This window comes from Melanotaenia boesemani, chromosome 6 (assembly GCF_017639745.1).
Source record: "Melanotaenia boesemani isolate fMelBoe1 chromosome 6, fMelBoe1.pri, whole genome shotgun sequence".
Classification (NCBI taxonomy): Eukaryota; Metazoa; Chordata; class Actinopteri; order Atheriniformes; family Melanotaeniidae; genus Melanotaenia; species Melanotaenia boesemani.
The window spans coordinates 327,512-343,349 of NC_055687.1; the positions used below are offsets into that span (position 1 = coordinate 327,512).

General features: G+C 39.0%; 2 long non-coding RNA genes across 2 annotated transcripts; both read left to right on the forward strand.

The window, feature by feature from the left end:
- The first annotated feature begins 5,212 nt into the window (after positions 1–5,212).
- LOC121641567 lies at positions 5,213–7,572 on the forward strand. The gene is made up of 3 exons (XR_006010714.1): positions 5,213–5,462; positions 6,607–6,800; positions 7,534–7,572. It is a non-coding gene; the product is annotated as an uncharacterized LOC121641567 (long non-coding RNA).
- A 1,519-nt stretch (positions 7,573–9,091) lies between these two features.
- On the forward strand, positions 9,092–14,715 carry LOC121641564. The gene is made up of 3 exons (XR_006010711.1): positions 9,092–9,183; positions 13,143–13,186; positions 14,616–14,715. It is a non-coding gene; the product is annotated as an uncharacterized LOC121641564 (long non-coding RNA).
- Positions 14,716–15,838: the final 1,123 nt, after the last annotated feature.

The window sequence follows — 15,838 nt, forward strand, 5'->3', positions numbered from 1 at the left end:
GGAAGGGAACCCCAGGCCCACGCCCCCAACACCCAGCCAGGGCGCCCCCCAGAGGACACGTCCTAACCCCCTGCAAACGCACACACTTTTTTTTTTTTTTTTTTTTTTTTTTTTTCCCCCAGCCACTCACACACCCTCTCACACACCTCTATACACCAACACCTCAATACGTGCACATACCTCCACACACACACTTCACGCACATACCTATAAACGCACACACCGGTGCCCACATACACACACACTCTCATACCCCTCCATACACATACACCACTACACACACACTCACATACATACCTGCATATACACACAAGCACCTCCATACATACTCACGCCTCCACCCACTCCTTCACTCCTCCACACACACCTCGACCTCCACGTGCACACACTCATATATACACACCTTCACACACATCCACACACACATCCCACAGACCTCCACACACACACCCGCACACCACTCACACACACATACACGCACACACCTAGACCTTCATACACACCCACACACACATACAGCACACACATCCCTCTACACCCACCCGCACACCAGCATACCTACAGACACACAAACACACACACACCCACCTATATACAAACACACCCCCACCCAGGTTCCGGGGCTGCGACCAAGCACCAGGGCACGGACCAACCCCCGGCACGGCACATCCGGACGGGCCCCGCCCCCCCCAGCAGCGGCAGACCCCCCACCCCCAGGAGAGGGGGGAGACCCGACACCCCAGAGCCCGGGGCCCCCACCCGGCCCACCCCGGGCCCGACCGGCCACCCGGCCAGGGGCCGACGGACACCGACCCAGGCACCCCGGCAGCCACCCCCCACCGCCACGAGGCAGTCCCACCCCGGGGCCCACCCAATGCCGCCCGCCCAGACCGGAACCCCCAGCCGACCCAGCAGCGGAGCAGCCGAGATCCCCACCCAGGAGACAACCGGAGACCCGAAGCCACCAGGGACCCCCCACCCATATCCACCCCCATCCCAGCGAAGCCGCAATCCTCCACCTACATTAGGTGATGTAGCCAGTCACATTTTTTGTTACCTAATTCAAAACGAAAATTCAGATAACGGACCGTCATCTGTTTTCCGATTTTGTGCACAAAACGAAAATGGAAAAAACGGATAACGAGCGCTCAGATTCCATTTTTGATTATTCGTTTGAGGCAGGGGCGTGACCCGGAAGTTATAATTGCACGTAGTGGACAACAGAAGACCGCGAAAAAGGAAAAAAAAAAAAAAAAAAAAAAAGTGAGCGAGCGAGCGAAACGTTTACAACAGAATGGAGAGCTTCGTTTTGTTTAAAGAAAATAAAAGGGTTACCCTCAGAGCCGAGGACATGACAACAGAAAAGATTTCTGTTATATTCCAGGTATGTACCTATGTGACTTCCATCTTGATCTACGGCTACTACTATTTTAAATTATGTGAAGTATGCGATTAGCTTCTTCACCACAACTAAGCTAGCAACAGACATCAAAGTTGTAAGCTATCAATTTTTTGTTGTTGTTGTTTATTGTTTTTTTTGTTTTTATGTTATTTTTAATACTTTATATACCTGTCTGTCACAGGTAGAAAAGCAGACAGTCTATTTGACAGACGACACAAATGTGGCGATTTTCCCGAGATCAGACGGGGACTTTAATTGTTTTGACCTTATCACGAGGGGCCACTACGAGGTTCATGGAAACGGCACTCCAGTGGAAAGACCAGCTGCTACAGATGTTCCGCATCGTTTTCAATTTCATCGCCCCCAAAGCGCTTCAGGCAGCACTTCAAGTCAATTTCCACGAGCTACCATGACCAAAACATTTCAAAGGTGATCAAATAAATAATTTATAACCTATACACATCACACCACGGTCACCATAATAATTATTTTAACCTATAAATGGTTTGAATGTCTAATTGTAAATTTAGTTTGAAATTGATTAATTTATTATTTGCCTAGGGTTGGGTAATTTTGCTGCTGTTGATCCTTTGTGCTGCATAAGCCTGTCAGCTTTAAGTTAATGTTGTGCATGTGTGTTACTAAATTTATGTGTGTGTTCATATTTTTAGGAACATCTTCATTGGGGAAGTTGTGCTTGGGAGGCTGGAATCCAGTAAGACGGTTTCAGTGAGGTTCTCAGAGTTGGAGGCTTGTGTTGGGACCATCATGGCCAAAGTGAAAGATGCGATTGGCCAAGATGTGACGATTATTTTGACAGATAGCCTGGGAAATGAAATAGTTGACTCTGAAGGAACTAGGGGTATGTTTAATCACATACTGTTATAAGAATTTCTGTGGAATTGCTGTATTTTGTATTCATATCACTATTATTTGATATTAATATTGGGTAAAATTTGAGAAAGGATCCTAAGATCCTTACACAGTTTTTCAGTCTGCATTACAGTCACATGACATACATCAACAGCGCTAAGAAAAAATAAAGGGAACACATAATCATTACCATGCAAGTCAAAGTCAGTACCACTTCTAGGACATCAGTCTGTCCAGTTAGGAAGTAACACATATTGCGAATCAGTTTCAGCTGCTGTTGGACAAATGAAATGGACAACAGGTGGAAATGAGAAGCAGTTAGCAAGACAGAGAATGGTCCTGCAAGTGACCATAGACCAGGGCTGTGTTCAGAATGTCCCTGCTGCAACACACCTGAGATGCATCAAACTTAATTAGCAGACTTATGCAGAACTTGAAATAAAATTCTGCAAAAGTCTGCTAATTACTCCTTGATATGAGTCAGGTGTGTTGCAACATTCCTTCACTCAACAACATTCATTTGATTATTTTTTTTATTTATTGCCCAGCCATAGCATCAGCAGTTTCTGCATTATGAAGGTTTGATGCTATGGATGGGCCTGCCTGTTCCCCAGACTCGAATCCAATACAGCACTTCTGGGACACCATGTTTCACTCCATCCACCTCTGCCATGTCATGTCACATACGTCCATGGGGTGACTGATGCCCTGATCCCGGACTGGGAGAAGATCCCTCAGTAGAACATCAGTCTTCTCATATGGAGCATGCCCAGATGTTGTAGAGAGTCTTGCACACAATACTGAACCTCATTCTGAATTTCTACATATGTTGGGTCAGCCTGTCTGATCTTTCCACTTTTGTTTGGAGAATAATTCTGAATCTGGACCTCCAGGGCTTAATGATTTTGATTTAATAATTCTTATATTATTTTATAAGTAAAGATTTTCAACTGGAATATCCCATTCATCAAGATCTAAGATGTGTTTTTAAGTGTTCCCTTTATTTTTTAGCTGTGTATATTCATAACTATCTTAGACATTCTACATTTTTTGCTTGGTGTTGCATTTATAATGTCTAAAATTCTCTGTTCTAGAGAAATTCTCAGATATCCATCAAGAGTTTGCTTAAGAGGTATTAAAGCCATTGTGCCCCTTTCATTGTCATAACAGGGTCAACCTACTGGAAGCAAAATTCCAGAAAAGTGTTTGCAGTGCCAGAAGAACAGATGGGGCAGCTTCAGAGTGGTAAAAGGAGAAGGCTCAGGTAACTGCTTTTGTGATTTGTTTATTTTTTTTTTTTTTTTGGTTTTGTTTTTATGGGACATCATTGGTGTGATTTAATATCTTGTTCAAATAACCTGGTAGATAATTCAGCAATATTCTGTGTTTGTGCTGTGCTAATGGTTCCACATAAATTTCTGATATGATTTTCCTAGCTGGATTTTGGAAAGGAGAGAAGGTCATCGGGTTGTTGGAATTTTTAAATTACATTACAAGACATATTTTTATTTTACATTTAGAACATTTTACTCTTAGTCTGCCATTGTTTAGATTAAAGCAAAAAGTCTTGGAATATTTTTCATTTAAAACAGGGAAGATTTAGTGACAATAGTGATTCATAAAATATTTTTTTTCCCTGGCTACAGAAGACTGTAGGTAGTTTTACTATGACTGTATATGTGATCTGTAAAAATCTTGTTTTTCCAGCCAAAGAGAAGATGTTGGGCTACAGGAGGCTGTAGCAAATATAGAGGAGCTGGTCGAGGCAGCCCAGGGACTGAAGGATGTTTCCAAAGCGATAAAGGAGTTGGGTGGACTCCTCTTCTTTAAACACAGATTCTTTAAAATCTGTGTTTGGTTGTCTGGTCTGCAAAGGTTAGTAAAACAATTTTTTCCAGTTGCCAATAAATAAGTCATTGTTCAAGAACATATACTTAATGTAATGTGTGTACATATATATATTTATTTATTTATTTTACTTGTAGGTCATGTTGATAAGCCAATGTTCTCAACTTGCTGCAGAAGCCTCATTGGTTGTAGGAGATGTATCGAGGAGTGGAGCAACATCCACACTCACTGCCCCAAGTGTCGGGCAGTGGATTTAGAGGACCGCATCCATGAAGTGGCTGGGCTTTCTGAAGCTCTGGCACCATTGGAAAGATTGTTCTTATAATATTGTTGTGGCTGGCCACTTGTTTGTGTTTTATATGTTTTATTTAAACAGTTCTCTAAATTGTATTTTGTAGTTTACCTCTCTTTGAAGCACTTTGAGGTGTAATTCCTCAAGTAATGTTTATGATGTTAAATTATTCATGTTTCTATGTTCTTAAAAAATGAAATTCTCATTAAGTTAAAAACAAACTTGTTATTTAAGCATTTTGAGGTGTAATACCTTAACTGGTTATTTGATACAATGTGAACTTATGGATTTATCTTATGGTTTTTATACATGAATTTCATATAAACTATTTTGATCTAAACAGACTTGTTTATTGAACATTTGACCTAAAACACTTCAGATTACCATTGCACAAAAGTTTAAAGTTTAAAAGCTAATTGTCTTTTACCGAAAATGACTTTTCAAAGTTTTACAATTACAAAGTATTTCATATTGTTAAAGATCAATATATTATGAAAAATATTTTTGTTTATGGTAGCATTCTTCAATGGTAATTTACTAGCTTTACTCTGATATTGACAGTTTATCACCTTTAGGATCAGTGTTAATGTGGCTGTTCTTTGAATAATAAATAATAATTATTATTAATAATGTTATCATTATTATTGATATTATTATTATTATTATTATTGCAAATCTAATACATTTTTCCCCTGACTGCTGCTTCTGTAATTCTGGTATTCTGGTCCTGTACCTGGCATTTTAATTATAAAATTTGTCCTTTTTTCACGTCTTCGTTCTGCTATCTCTCGGGTCAACATATCCTCCAATTCAATACGAGCTATTAGGTCGTAAATTCATACACCAAATTACGACACATAAGAACGTATGTTAAAGCAAAGCCCGAGCGACCCTTCGTCTTTCGTCACCCATCAGTAATTTACGGAGGTTGACGAAGTGGCGAACGCTGTGTCCCTATTAATTCCAGGTCACTATTTACTTCGCTCAAACATGGCGCCTTGTGTCATCGTGTGGGTTTTTGGAAGCATTTTAGATGAGCAAGAAAAGGTAAGTAGTGACTAAAAAGGATTAAATTTGTGTACCATAGAATATTTTGACAATTTAATGGTGTAGTGATGTTTAACTTAGAATAGCTTAGTACAGTGTATGTAAATGTTGTTTATTTGGAGTATCAGTATATGACATTGTGCTAAAATGTTTTTGCTAGCTAGTGCGGGTATGTTAGCACCGTAAATTTAGTGTTTATACCCTGCATATTAGACAAAGTGGTTTTCCATAAGACGTGAATTCTACATGACACTAAGACGTCATTTGGTTGCCCAAACAGGAAAGAATAAGGGACAGACAGTGTTTTAAATGCCATCAACCACGATGTTGTCATTTTCAAATGATCCCCTCAATATAACATGATAGATCGAGAAAATGTTGATCATAGAGCTGTACAGAATTAGATAAGTATTCTTATTATTTAAAGTCACATTCTCTAGTAAAATGTATGCTAATTTTGTTTATTTAATGTTCACCAAGGAGTATTGGTATATGACATTGTGCTAAAACGTTTTTGCTAGCTAGTGCAGGGACGTTAGCACCGCTAATTTAGCTGATACCCTTCAAATTACACGAAATTGTTTTCCATAAAGACACGTATTTTAGATGACATTAAACGGGTGTGGGGAACACAGACAAAACAGGTGTTTTTAATTTCATGGACCGTGACGTGGTAATTTTGCATAAATAACGCGATAAAAAATAAATAAATGAATAAATTAAAAAATGCCCGCAGAGCTGAACAGCATTAGATAAGTAGTTTTTGTATTTAAAAATCATGCCAAATGAAGGCATTCTGAGAGCTATAGGAAATATAACAGGTGAGCCTTGTAGGTAAACAAATATGTCTGTCCCCTGTGTAATCCATAATTGTCAGTAGTGATGAAATCTGTAGACAGCACGGGTAATATCACATGTTAAATTTCTTTATGTGATATGACCAAAAGCAGTATGGCTAAAAAGATGATGCACATAATTTTATATTCACATTTTCAGAATGAATCCATATTTAATGTAATGGTTTCTATTATAAACATTTATTCTCCATTCGAGTCAGCGGTATCTAATCAGTAGTAGATAATACAGCTTTTCTGTATCGTGGGTTTAGGGTAAGAAAATGTGTCACACATGTTTCCTTTTCCAGATGCCTACTCAAAAAAATGTTGGCAGTGCCAGAAGATGATTGGGGTGGCTTCTAAAACATGCCAACACTGTGGCAGCAAACAGCACCACAAAGAGAGGCTGCAAAAACAAAAAGAAAAATTTTCCAAGGAATGGAAAGAGCGTCAAAAGAAGAACAGCAGCATCAATAAAGTCTACGATTCAACAAGTTTGCTGGTACGTTTTTCTCTACCCAGTGGTTCTCATAAAATAGTATCTAATAATCCCTGCAGACGTACAGATTAACTGTTTATGATGAACAGACAAGAGAATTGCCTCGTTGTAAAAATAGATCTTTTTTAATGCTGCATTTATCCTAGAAAACAAACAAACAAAAACTTTATGCTATATTGATCTGAATCACTTGAACAGTGCAGAAAAACATGCTGGCCTGCTCCTCCTTTGGCTTTTTTTAATTAGTATTTTCAAGATTGTTTAAAAACATCTAAAAACAAAAACAATTAAAACCAAATCACAACAAAGGGAACAGTAACACCAAAGATGGACAGGGTGTAGGTAGAAGTCTACTCTCATATATTCCCATTTTTTTCACAATGTTTTGTTTTCATGTAATATCAGCAGACTGCCTCAACTACTGGTTCAATGTTAAACAGGTGGAGTAAATGGCAGATAAATCAGTGATAACAAAATGATAGTTTTTACAGTATATAAATTTAATGACACTGTGGTATTCACAATAACTAGAAACAAATCTGCTTGACCACTAACAGAATTATATTTTGCATTATTTCCACTCACAACAGTTCAGGCCTTTGCTAAATAAGTGGTAGTACAAAGGTTACTATTAGGCAAAGGTGACAAGCACATTGCAGTTCATAAACTCTTTAAAATACTAGACTTTCACAACTAAACTTTAACTTCTATTTTTTTGTGTTAACTTCTTTTTCAGCTTCATAAGTGGCAGCTTTTGGAGAGGCATCCCATCCGCTCCCTGGCCAGGAGAAGGAAGGAGGATTTATGGTGCATGTGTCCATGGTTAATTAACACGAGGACATGAAGGATGCTCTCGATACCATGAAGAAAATTTATTAAAGTCTTCTTAACGGTAATGAGAGAAACATGTATCTCATATTTTTACCTAATCCATAATGAATCTAGGATTAACTAGTATAACATACTTTAGGATGAAAATGCATACATGGACACCTGAGAGGTTTTAATGTATTGATGATGTTTAGTCTTAATATGTAAAAATGTCTCACTGTTTTGTTGAATTTTTTTACAACAAACAAGTTTGTGCTCTAATCACATGGTATGCATTGATTTATGGTGTCTGTCCAGAGACAGACCCATGGTCAAAAGCATGACTGGATTTTAGTTTGTAGAGCTGATTTAAAAAAACTCTCTCTTAAATAAACAATGCTGCTTTTGTTCTGTTTATATTATATACGGTTGTACGCTCATATATAGGTAAGAGGTGTTATGTGTGAAGATTTCTGTATCTAAAAAGACCTTAGTGTTTAGTTGTGTTGTGGACAGTGTTCTGCATGAGCTTCTCAGCAGGTGTGTGTAGGCTCCAGCCAGTTACACTGTGTAGAGCACGAGTGTTGGTATTACTAGAATTACACATTATTCACACACCACTTGCACATTATTTGGACACTAACTCTCCCATGTATTTACTGTTTACTGGTTTGTCAACTGAATTTCTTCTTCCTAAAAGTAACACCAGCAGTCGAAACTACAGCTGAGATGGGGGAGAGGCCAGGACCGGGTACTCTTAGCCAGGACCGGGTACTCTTAGCCAGGACCGGGTACTCTTAGCCAGGACCGAGTACTCTTAGCCAGGACCGGGTAATCTTAGCCAGGACCGAGTCCTGAGGATCCACAGCTCAATGAGGAGAGGGCTGACCAGCCCTAGAGTCCACGCCCTCCATCACTCCTCCTCTGTTACCCTTTTATGCTTTTTCTGAGTCCTCCTCCCCAACTCCTCTCTTGTCCGCTTGTCCCCACTCCTCCTCTCCGACTCCTCTCTTGTCCGCTTGTCCCCACTCCTCCTCTCCGACTCCTCTCTTGTCCGCTTGTCCCCACTCCTCCTCTCCGACTCCTCTCTTGTCCGCTTGTCCCCACTCCTCCTCTCCGACTCCTCTCTTGTCCGCTTGTCCCCAGTCTTCCTCTCCAACTCCTCTCTTGTCCGCTTGTCCCCACTCCTCCTCTCCGACTCCTCTCTTGTCCGCTTGTCCCCACTCCTCCTCCCCGACTCCTCTCTTGTCCGCTTGTTCCCAGTCCTCCTCCCCGACTCCTCTCTTGTCCGCTTGTTCCCAGTCCTCCTCCCCGACTCCTCTCTTGTCCGCTTGTTCCCAGTCCTCCTCCCCGACTCCTCTCTTGTCTGCTTGTTCCCAGTCCTCCTCCCTGACTCCTCTCTTGTCCTCCTGTCCCCAGTCCTCCTCCCCGACTCCTCTCTTGTCTGCTTGTTCCCAGTCCTCCTCCCTGACTCCTCTCTTGTCCTCCTGTCCCCAGTCCTCCTCCCTGCATGCTCCAGTGTCTGTTGGACTTACCTCACAGAAGAAAAGACGAAGGAGGACAGCAGACACAGTTGGTATGTGTGGATTTGTCCGTCTCTCATCATTTATAATAATCTTTGTTAAAAGTCTTGGTGAGAGTTGAAATACAGTGTCCTCCAGTAAACAAGCATAGTGGCTTTTTGGTATAAAAATCATCTAAATAAAATTTATCTGAATCTTATTGAGGTCACTCTCTCCAGGAAATCTATTAATACATTTGGATTTTAACAGTTTGAAGATTTAAGTGCAGAGGGATGCTTTTATTAAAAGGGAACAAAAATTAAACAATTTGTTTTTTAAATTGCGTTTCAAGTTGTCCATTTAATGTTCAGTGTTTTTTTAACAATGACCATTTTCCCCTACAAAAAAAATTTTGAGGCAAAGAGTTGGTTTGAAAAAGTGTTACAAATGTTTCACGATAAAAAACTAATAATGAAAACATATACAAGAATCATTACAGAGATTATCACTAATGGAGATAAAACATCGGACCCTCAGACAATCAATACACTCTTCAAATCATATTATACGCAACTATATTCATCTGAGTGTTTAGCCACTAATGAATTATTTGAAAAGTTTTTTGACCAATTAATGCTCCCCACACTTAATGAGGAAGCTAAATCTGAATTGGACTCTCCTATCACATCAGCTGAAATATCTGATGCGATTGATAATTTGAAAGGGGGAAAGGCCCCTGGCCCCGACGGGCTACCAATTGACATCTATAAAATCTTTAAGAGTAAGTTGTTATCTCCCCTGCTAGACTTGTATGTGGAAAGTTTCAATTCTGGCAAACTCCCACCGTCCATGTGTAATGCACTTATAATTTTGATACTGAAACCTGGGAAATCAGAAACAAAATGTGAATCCTACCGCCCGATTTCATTGATTAATTCTGACGCTAAAATAATTGCTAAAATACTGGCGCGTAGACTTGAGAAGTACCTGCCCTTTCTCTCTGATCCAGACCAGAATGGTTTTGTTAAGGGTAGACAAGCTTTCCACAGTGTCCGCAGAGTTCTCAATATTGTATATGCAAAGTCAGAACACCCAGATACAGCAGTGCTCTCGTTAGACGCAGATAAAGCGTTTGACAGAGTTGAGCATCAATATCTACACCAAGTTCTCAAACGCTTTGGCTTTGGTCATTATTTTTCTAACTGGATTAAAGTCCTGTATAACAATTCGGTAGCATCTGTTTTAACTAACAGTATTATATCAAAGCCTTTTAACCTTTCAAGAGGCACACGTCAAGGGTGTCCTCTGTCCCCCCTTTTGTTCGTGCTGGCAATAGAGCCCCTGGCTATCGCCATTAGGAGCAACCATCATATTACAGGCATTAAAATAAATGAGATTGACAACAAAATAGGCTTATTTGCGGATGACATTGTAATTTTTTTATCCCATCTAAAACACTCCCTACATCATTTATTTAATATCATTAGCTCCTTTAGTGAGATTTCCGGTTACAAAATTAACGAATCTAAATCAGCTATTCTTTTCCTTAAGCATTCAGACAGAATAAACCCTCCAGTTCAAACTTCTTTCAAAGTGATTCGGGATTACTTCACATATTTGGGTATTAGAATTACTCCCAAAATTGAAGACTTAGTAGAGACAAATTATAAGCCAATGATCGAATCAGTTTCAGAATTTATCAATAGATGGTCAATGGTATCCATCTCCATGATAGGACGGATTAATATACTTAAAATGAATGTCCTTCCTAGATTCCTTTACCTCTTTCAGTCCATCCCCCTCAGTCCTCCCATCAATTTCTTTTCAAAGATGAAAAGCTTGTTTTGTAATTTCATTTGGAACAACAGACGGGCTAGACTCCGCCTATCTTTACTTTATCTCCCCTATGATAGAGGAGGCTTGAAACTCCCAAACATCCAATGGTATTATTGGGCCGCTCAGCTCACCACGGCCTCCTGTTGGTTCATACAAGAAACACCACAATCCTGGATGAGTATAGAAAGAAATATGTCTTCTCCTCTTCAACTTGATTTATATCTATACTCAGCTAAATTAAAAGAATTAAAGGCATCAACACATAATCCCTTTGTTAAAAACACAATCCTGGTCTGGTATGAAGCACATAAACATATTAACGAGGTACCCATACTATCCCAATTTACGCCAATCTGGGGCAACAGTGATTTTAAACCGGGGAAAAAAGACATGGGCTTTAAAACTTGGGCAGACAAAGGCCTCAGTAAAATCGCAGACTTATTCGACAATGGCGTTCTTCTGTCGTTTGCTGAATTGAAACAAAAATATGACATCCAACCTAACCACTTTTTTAAATTTCTGCAGATAAGAAATTACATATTCAAATCACAAAAGTCTTTATCTCTACCTGCACTTAGCTCTATAGAAGAAATAACAACAAATCAACATCCTAATAGAAGACTGACTTCAAGCTTCTATGCATTACTCATGGAAAGATCTAAGGTTTCTTCAGAAAATAAAAGGATGGCATGGAGTGAGGACTTAAACTCAATAATTTCCACAGAGGACTGGAAGAGGATTTGCTTAAAATCTCAAACACAGACAATAAATACCCATTTTAGATTACTTCAGTATAAGTGGATAATGAGATTATATGTAACACCAAGACAGTTAAATAAAATTAACCCCAATAACCCTGACACATGTTACAAATGCGGTGGAGAAGGCTCACTCTACCATTGCCTTTGGGACTGTTCACAGATTCAGGCCTTTTGGAGGGAGGTGCTGAATATGATTTTGCAGGTAACAGGTATAAAACTAATAACAGACCCCAAGCTTTGTATTCTTGGCATTTTTCCAACAACTCTAACCATCAGCAAGGTAAATAAATCTATGATTATATTTTGTTTGTTACAAGCCAAATACACTATAGCCAAATCTTGGAAATCCACTACTAAACCAAATATCAACGTTTGGCTTACCGGACTGTCAAATTCACTAGCACTGGAAAAACTTACATTTACGTTAAAGGGTAAATCTCAAATCTTTGATAACATGTGGAGATCCTTTATGATGTTCTTAGAGAGGAGGAAAACATTGGAGGCAGGTTCCCCCTGTACGTAAACAACTACCAAGTGAAGTAGACATGTATTTTCATTAATCTCCATTATTTGTCTGTTTGTTCCCCCCCCCTTTTTTTTTTTTTTTTTTTTTTGCTTTTTGCTTTTTGCTTGAGGGAATTGGAGGACCATATATTTAATTGTTTTCTTTTTTTTCCCCCTTTTCCTGACTGTAAATTACCCATGCAACCGCCCTGTACTGTTCTTTCTTTTTTTGGAAGATGCGCCCTACAGTGACAGTTTTGCTCAGCACCTTTTTGTTTTGTTTTTGCTATTGTTGAAGTTTGTTCATCTTGAAATTAATAAATACACTTGAAGAAAAAAAAAAAATAATAATAATGAAAACATATAAATATCCCAACATAATGATATCTACATGTGTTATTGTGGTCAGGACATAATAGAGGCAAAGTGCTGCCTGCAAACTTTTGAAGTCTATATGAACTGGATGAGGTAATGGCTCGGAGCTTTCAGGCTTATGAAAACCATTGCAATTTTTTTAGCAACATATTTGCTTGTTGACTCCAGAAACAAGCTTCTGATTATAACAGTGGGACTACTACTTGCATATATTGGCCTATAAGTGCACCTTGCTGTGCATCTGCCTGTGTGTCCTTGGCTTAGTGTCCAGATTTTACAAACAAGAATCAAATATCACTCAACAGTTGTTTTGGTGATTTCAGTATTTCTACAAAACAATTACATGACTGCAATAAAATGGGCCTCATTCACCAAATGTTCTAAAGAACAAATGAAATTCTGTCATTTTATCTTATTGACCAAACCGGCTGATTGAAAGATAAGACGGCTCTTCTTTGGGGGGGTCTGTTTGATTGTATTTTTTGTGGTTTAGACAAATGAAGGAAAGCTAAAGAAAAGTTCCTTAATTTTATGGTTTGTCTTTATGTCTCTACCAGGGCTGTGTGGAGGTCTTGGTGCAGTGGCATCCTTGCTCTGGATGGTATGTATGTTTAATGTATGTATGAAGTTTTTACCTGTAAATATGTATTGTGGCATTTACCTGTATTGTACAAAACACTCAAAACAACTGAAGTTCTTATTTCATATCTAAAGTTGTTTATGTAGATGCTTACATCAGTAGGTCATAGTACTGTCTTTTCTTCTTTTACATAAATCCACATTCTAACATGGATATGATTCCACCTGAAGAATTTCAACCCAAATTCACAATTAACTCTTACCTAAATATTGTAAATGATGCTTTACAGTGTAACTACAGAATGATCATTTATTAGATTGTTTTTACTTTAATCCAAGGATGTCCAGATCCGGCCTCCGTGACTGGTGTCCTGCAGGCTTTCGATGCTTTCCTGCTTCAACACACCTTTTTCTAACCAGTGGCTTATTGTACAGAAACTGATAAGCTTTTGGATCCATGTAATGTAAATCAGGTGTGTTGGAACAGGAGTAATCTAAAACCTGCAGGACACCGGCTCGAAGACCGACTTTGGACACGTCCTGCTTATAATTATGATCCTGTTTATGTTTATATGTTGTTGTTGTCTACTTTTGGAAATGGGGTTTGTACTGGAAAAAGAATTTTGTTGCACCAGTTGCAATGACAATAAAGTTTTTATTCATTCCTTCATTCATTAATACCATATGTTCAGATTTTCATTAGTTATTTTCTACACGACTTTGCTAATTCAGGGCTGCAGGGGGCTGAAGTCTCTCCCAGCAATTAGCAGGCGAGAGGCAGGTACACCCAAGACAGGCGGCCAGTCCATCACAAGGCCAACACAGAGACAACCACTCATGCTCACGCTCACTTAAAGGGAGATTTTAGAGCAGAGGTGACCAAAGTCGGTTTTCAAGGGCCACTGTCCTGCAGGTTTTCAGTGTATAACTGCTTCAACACACCTGACTCAAATTAAATGCATCCAAAAGCCCGTGTAGTTCTGTACAGTGACTTATTAATTGAAGTCTGATGGTTTTGGAGCAGAGACACATTAAAAACCTGTAGGATTGTGGCCCTCAAAGACCGGAGCTGGACACCCCTGATTTAGAGTAACCAATTAACCCAACATGCAGATTCCATACAGAAAAAAACATTCTTCAAATCTCCTTCCAGCCAAGGCTTTAAATGTGCTTTACAAATAAACTTGACTAAGTATTTGCTAATGGCTATTCAGATCTATTTCATTTATGGAAAAATCATTCGTTAACAAGTGCTCTGTGTGGATTTAAAAGAAATGTCCTAAATTGATGGATGCTGGACTGAGTGTAGGGCTTGTGAACAACAAGAATATATGCATACCAGGATACTCCAAATATTCTTGTACATGGTAAAGTCAGGATGGTTCATTATGAAAACAGTTGTAATAAAACAGTAATATTTTGGGCTGCCTGTCTTTCTCTCTGTCTTGCAGTGGAATGAAGTGGAAAAACTCTTGGGAACCAAAGGCAAATATTCAGATATAAAACCCTAAAATGACTGTTATAGTTAATTTCATTGTTCTATGTTTGGATTTTGTTATTATACATGGTAATTATTATTATTATTTGACATTTTCTGTTTCTGTAAATGTTCAAACGGTAAGCTGAAACAGAAGAAGTGACATAAACGGCATTCAGCTATGAAGTATGGCTTTTACTCAGGTATTGTGAGTAAAATAATGTTAATAAAAATATTTTCTGCAGACTACATTTGCCCTGCTTTTCTTACATGCTGTGCTTTTAGATCACCTTTGTGTGCTATTACATTGATGTACATTCAAACACAATTTAATTTATTATGGATACTTTGGGAGTAAAGAATTAGTCTGTCCCAACACACGCTCTGCTGGCCTAAAGAAACTGCTATTATTATGTTAAAACTGGTATATAAGATGTAAAATTGAATTACTGTATAAAAGGTATTACAGTAAATGCAGGTTATTTCATGTTAAGGAGCCAAACGATTATTAAGTTGCCAGGTATGAGGCCCTGAGCCTCAGGTTTAGTTACCACAAAACTCCTGGTGTCCAGCACATACAATTACTTTAACAGATGAGCCATTAATGTGTTTTTTGTAACAGCCATATTGGCTATGTGGCTATAGTTACTCCAGGTCATCGTATTTACCATGGAGACTGTCATGTTACAAGCAGACATATATCCATACACAACGGTTCATTTCTGTTCTGTTTTGGTGCAGTTAGTCACTGCTTTGGTTAGTATGTATTACCCTCATGTTGTTTTTAATTTTGATGGCAGTAACCATGTAAAAAGATCCGATTTGGTCGTTATCACTCCATTAAATGGGCATTATCAGTGGTTATCAGCCCATTGGTAAGGGACCATAAGGCCATACTCTGCCTCCTAGCAGGCAGGTCGTTGTCATATATTCACGCCACTGATGAGCTGGACTGAGACTCCCGATCCAGTTCGAAAGGTGTCAAGTTTTAAATTCTCGCGATTACGGCGCAATTTCTTGTCGAACAACGTAAATTTAAGACATTTAAATCGTGACTATATAATATATGAGTGCAACAACAAAGAAAATGATACCAAATGGACCTCTAATGAGATACCCGAAAGAAAAACTGTCTTTTAGCCATTTCAACCAGTCTTTCATTCTCTCAGGTCTCGCGAGATCATTGTTGCTGTGGTT